Source organism: Zea mays, chromosome 8, assembly GCF_902167145.1.
Source record: "Zea mays cultivar B73 chromosome 8, Zm-B73-REFERENCE-NAM-5.0, whole genome shotgun sequence".
In the NCBI taxonomy this organism is placed as follows: domain Eukaryota; kingdom Viridiplantae; phylum Streptophyta; class Magnoliopsida; order Poales; family Poaceae; genus Zea; species Zea mays.
In genome coordinates this window covers 166,435,115-166,441,114 of record NC_050103.1, presented here as the reverse complement: position 1 = coordinate 166,441,114, position 6,000 = coordinate 166,435,115, and the positions used below count along the sequence as shown (strand labels likewise).

Sequence of the window (6,000 nt, the reverse complement as noted above, 5' to 3'; positions counted from 1 at the left end):
TATACTAGCCGTGCTCACGGTCATGAGCAGCTCGGACCCTCACATGATTAAATTATGGAACTTAAACTCAATTTGTCATATGCATTGCATCGCAGGTGAGGTTGTTACTTTTGTTCTACTACTTAATTGGGTTGGTATTTACTTATACTTAGTAATTGCTAATAAAATTTTGACCAACTTTAAAAGCAATGCTCAGCTCTAACCATCCTCTTTGGTAAGCCTTACACTTCACGTGAGCTCCCACCTTTGGCGAGTTCATGCACATTATTCCCCACAACTTGTTGAGCGATGAACGTATGTGAGCTCACTCTTGCTGTCTCACACCCCCCCCCACAGGTCAAGAACAGGTACCGCAGGATGAGGCGCATGGAGGATGCTGCGATGAGTTCGTGAGAGGTCTAGGTCGTCGTCTCCCAGTCAACTTTGGGTTGCTGGACCGTTGTCTCCTTATAATGTAATTATTTATTTATTTTGTACAGAACTCCTGTTATGTAGTAAAGATGTGACATTCGATCCTGTGCCATGAATCATCATATGTGTGAGACTTGGTCCCAGCACACCTGGTGATTATGTTCGCGCTCGGGTTTTGGACCCCTAAAATCCGGGTGTGACACCTCTCAAGCTGACATTGGTACGCTCTTACTATCTGTTTTACGTCCTTATTCTCCCTTTCAACAGTTTATTTGATGCGGTTGGTCTAATGCCCTTTCTAGGTTCAGCAATCAGCACAGTACCACGCTGTAATGAGATTGTTGGCAGCGAGTCAGCTGATCAATCAGGCAGTAGGTGATGCTCTGAGTGGTTTGCTTTTAGTAGAGGCTATTTTACAGTATAAGGGATGGTCATTTCAGGATTGGTGTGGATTATATAGTGATTTGCCCAGTAGACAACTGTGGGGAAAAGGGGTTAATCTACTCATTGCATTATGCTATTTGATATCATGAGTACTGGATTGCCAATCAAGTTACCAGTTAAAATATGCTCATAGCACTGAGTACAGTATGGTAGATGATAGGAAATTAGAACCAGACTTCACATCCTTTAAAAATAGCACAGTACATAAACAATATGATGATGAAGCGGCCAGTACTAAAACTTATTGTTTGGGCTGTTGCTGATATTTAAAAATCTCTGGTCTCACTAACTTTTTAGTTATGTTGACAAACACATCTTAATTCCATTGCACGTAAAGCGATGTGCAGAAATGTCACGCAAACTAAAATTTTTCAGTGATCAGATCAACAGGGCAGGTTTAAGATCTTCTGTTCGACCTGCACTTGAACCGGATATTGATCTGGAGGAGCTAGAGGTGCATTACTCATATTTCTTGTAACAGAAAGTTTTTAGCCCTGATTCATAATGTTAACACTATTACATTGCTCATATTGATCTGGAGGAGCTAGAGGTGCATTACTCATATTTCAGTGATTCATAATGTTAACCGGAATACATGAGGGAAATGCCTATCTGCTCGAACAGGTCTGATTTTAGCCCTGATTCATAATGTTAACACTATTACATTGTCTGTTCTGCCATTACAAAAAAGAACTGTTCCCAGGGAGTGCATCAAGGAGCACATGGACATTCTGGAGTGAGATTTGTTAGTGGAATAATATTAAAGTCGAAGGCACTTGCTTTTGAGCGGATGCTTTTTCGAGCTACAAGAGGAAACATGTTATTCAATCAGGCATCTGCAGGGGAACCTGTAACTGATCCCATATCTGGTGAAGAGGTCTGATCATCATGGTTTGCCCTTGCTTATTCTGTGTACATTGAGTTAAATATTTTGCTAAATTTGCTCCACAATATTTACTGATCACATTATTTGGACTCTGTTTTCAGTTGTCATATACATAAGCTAAAATCGATGGAATACTCTAATTCAGAAACCAACTTAGTTCATTTGGTACCTTAAAAGATTCTGAATAATATGTCAACATTTTGACAGGTAGAGAAAGCTGTTTTTGTAGTTTTCTTTTCTGGGGAACAAGCAAAAGCAAAGATACTAAAAACTATGGTGCGTTGATTCCATGGAGGCCGTAGAGTCGTGGAGGGCTAGGAACTGTACCTGCGAAGCCTGGAAGCCGTGCTGCCCATGCGTGGAAGCCTGGAGGCCGTGGCGCCGTGCAGAGGCGCCGCTGGATTTGGCCGGAGACGTGGCGCAGTGGCGGGCTGGATTCCGTTGAAGTCGTGCAGTGACCGGGGACGAGATTCCGTTGAAGCCTGGAAGCCGTGCCCGTGCGTGGTCCCGTGGAGGCCGTGCCCGTGCGTGGAGCCTGGAGGCCGTGGCGCCGTGAAGCCGCTGGATTTGGTCGGAGGCGCTGTGCCGATGTGCCTGCGGTGAGTGGCGGCGCTGTACCTGCGACGGGCGGACGGCTGACCTAGCGGCTAGGGCGGACGGCTGAGTGAGCAGTGGGCAGTGGCGGCGGCACCCGCCATGGCTGAGGGAGGGGGTGGCCATGGGAGAAGTGACGGCGGCTGCGCGCGTGGAATAGGGTTTCGTTTGTTTGTTTAGCAGGCCTTTAGATGGGCTTTGGTGAGTAAATAAGAAACACAAAAATCACGTACCTCTATAGCGACCCACCATCAGTCACACACTTACCTCTATAGCGACCGACCATAAGTCGTTAAATTTCTAAACTTTTAGCGACCCACAGACCGTCGCTATAAATGCATTTAGCGACCAACCGTCAGTCCATAACTTTTAGCGACCAACCGTCGGTTCCAAATAAGGGTCGCTAAAGATCAACCGTCGTGTAGTGTGGGCGTCACTTCAACAAAACCCCAACTTGCTCCATCTTCGTCTGCTGGTTGCCGATCCTCGCTTCCTGCTCCGATGGCGTTTAGGCGCGTTGATCCCGAACCCTTCCTCCCTCCGGGCTTCAGCGCTTCGGTGGTCCTTCACCGGGAAATTATGGCCAGGTCTGTTTCTCGGCGTCTCCCGCCATTGCATGAGGACTGGGCTATCATCAGCATTCAACCTTTACCTGACCATGAGATTGCTTTCCCGGCGGTGAGGGATGTGGTTAGAGAGTACCTTGTGGAGCACCGTCGGCTTGGGGTGCGTGATATCCAGCGGTCGCACCTGGGACAGGTTTTGGTCCAGTTCAGCAGCATTCTTGAAAGAGACAACCTTGTTCTTCTCGGTCCGCAGCAGTATCTTGATGCTTCCTTCACTGTTCAGCGGCACAATGATGCTTGGAACCATAGGGCCCTTTATTTTAATCGGGAATGTTGGCTTATGTTGTTGGGATTCCCTCTGGACTACCGTTCTTCAGAGCACTTGCAGGTGGCTATTGGCTCCTTTGGCAGATTGATTCTGTGGGAAGAAGACAGACGCAATATTTATAGGACTTTGCTCCGGGTTCGGGTCACGTCCCTGGAGGAGGTCCCACAGTTCATTGTTTTTTCAGACGCTGATGGCTTTCTTGGAGATTCGTGGACGGTGCAGTGTGAGATCATCCAGCAATCTTTGTTGGGAGGTCAGCCTCAAGATGAGGACCCAGTGCCAGCGGCCCCGGCGGATGGGCAACAGCTTCCCTTTGAGTTTTTTGGTCTGGGTCAACCTGTGCCGGCGGCGGGCTGGGATCTTAATTTTCCACCAGATGACAACGTTCAAGCTCAACCTGCAGACAACATTCAAGGTGACTGGGACCAGTGGATTGTCAATGATCCTCCTGTTCAACCACCTCAGCAGCCCCTTCTGGACCAGCCACCTGATGAGCAGCAAGTCAGCAACCCCCATTCGGACCTGTCCTCTGATAGTTCTTCTGGTCACATTCATGGTGCCTTGCTGCAGAATGGGCAGGTTCTAAATGGGCAGATTCCTGAGGATCCGGTGGCTGTGGGGCCGGTGCCAAACTTTAATGCCCCTGCCGACCATCCCATGATTGGGCCCCAAGAGGTTGATGGCCCACCTATGCAGGATGTTCCTCCTGTGCCTGGAGATATAGTGATTCCTGATGCCCAACCGGTGGAGCCTTTTGCTAATGGGCACAATAACGTGGGGTTGAACTTTATGTTTTTGCATGACTGGCATTCGGATCCTGTTTTGCTGAGTCACTTAGAAAGGAAAAGGAATGCCCAGTTTTACAGGATCTGGGAGAGATTTTTTGCTCCGGCTGACTACTCAGCGACCTCGGTGCAGGTTTCCAAGAAATGGGCGCCCTTTTTCTTATCCAACTTGATGCACGAAGATTCCTTTAGCTGGTCCAAAAAGTTCCTGTCTTCAGATATTCCTTCAGCTTTGTTGGAGCCAGAGTCTGTGACACTCCCTTTTGTCATCCCCAGGAAGTGTCCGGAGGACAAGTTCCTTGATTCGGTTGTTTCTGAGGAATCTGCTGATGACACCTCTGTCCCTTCGGACACATCCTCCTCCAAGCCTAATATTGCTATTGTGGAATCAGACCTGAGGAGAAGCAAGAGGCTTCGTGACGCCCGGGCTAGTTTCAGGCAAGGCTCTTGCCAAAAGAAGAATTGTTTGATGTGTCAGCACAAGTGTGAGGGCCCCCCTCACTTTCAGCTAAAGCTATCAGGCGCTTAGGAGAGCGCTTTTGTAATCTGTTAGAGGAGGAATTGGCTGACAAAGCTCTGAAGAAAAAAAAGAATCCGCCTGGCTGTGTTGGCTCTAGCAAGTCAGGCAAGAAAGATGAGGGGGACAAGAATCAAGAATCTTCAGATGATGACAACTGATATGTTAATTCTGCCTTGGGTGGGTGTCTTTTGCAGGTCTCAACCTCGCCAGGCTTTTTGGCTGTCTCGGCCCTGGCGTTTATATCTGATTTCTGTGTTCATGAACTTGGTGGTTTCTGGCTGTGCTCTGTTCTGTCTTAACAGATACACTTTTGCCCTCCCAGTTTTTGGGTTTGGGCTCCTTTCCGTTGACAAACTTAATCTCTATGATGAATAGTCACAATGCTATTAATTACTCCGACTGGTCTGTTTTAAGTTTTAATGTCCGAGGTATTAATGCCGTGGCTAAGGGGAATGGAATTCATTGTGTGATTCGGGAGTCCAATAGCGATATTATCTGCTTGCAGGAGACGAAGAAGGAATCTTTTGTTAGGGCAGACTTAAGAAGGTTCTGCCCCAGTTCTTTTGATGAGTTCGCTTTTGTCCCTTCGATAGGAAACTCGGGGGGTTTCATTACTGTTTGGAATAGTTCGAAGCTGGTTGGCAATGTTATTTTCCAAAATGAGTATGCTCTTTCGGATGAATTTTTTGCTACTTCGTCGGAGGAATCTTGGATTATCACCAACGTCTATGCGCCCTGTTCCCCAACTGGGAAAATTGATTTCCTCCACTGGTTTTCCAATATTAACATGCCCTCCGACAAGCGCTGGTTGATTGTTGGGGACTTTAACCTGACGCGTAGGCCTGAAAATAGAAATACTGCTGGGGGAGACATTAACCTGATGCTGAGCTTTAACGAGGCAATCAGCCAGCTAGACCTGGTGGAAATCCCTCTCCATGGCCTCTCCTTTACTTGGTCGAATAAACAAAGGGAACCCCTTCTTCAGAGACTCGATTGGTTTTTCATGTCGCAAGAATGGTCGGTCAGCTACCCGGATACTCTCGCTACAACGTTACCCAGGGATATTTCAGATCATGTGCCCTGCTTGATTTCTTTTAAGTCAAAGATTCCTAAGCCCAAGATCTTTAGATTTGAGAATTTCTGGTTACAGTTTGACGAGTTCATGACAATCTTTCAAAATTCGTGGACGGGTATGCCAAGCCTTTTGGACAAAGCGAAGAATTTAACAGCAAAGTTCAAGTTCACCAGAAAGATTCTAAAAGAGTGGCAGCGGTCCCTGCTAAAAATCGACAAAACTGTGAGCCAAATTAAGTTGATTATTGAATTCATTGATCTTATCGAAGAGCATCGTGATCTTTTGATTGAAGAATGGAATTTCCGCGAGCTATTACAACACAAGGCTGCTGAGTTGCTTCGGCTTCAAAAAATTTATTGGAAGCAACGGGCCTCCATCAAATGGGTTACGG

General features: G+C 47.0%; 1 long non-coding RNA gene across 1 annotated transcript; it reads left to right on the top strand.

Annotated features, from left to right (window-relative positions):
* Positions 1-590: 590 nt before the first annotated feature.
* Positions 591-2,003, top strand: LOC103636330 (uncharacterized). Its single transcript, XR_557943.2, has 4 exons — positions 591-631; positions 714-1,479; positions 1,559-1,732; positions 1,949-2,003. It is a non-coding gene; the product is annotated as an uncharacterized lncRNA (long non-coding RNA).
* Positions 2,004-6,000: the final 3,997 nt, after the last annotated feature.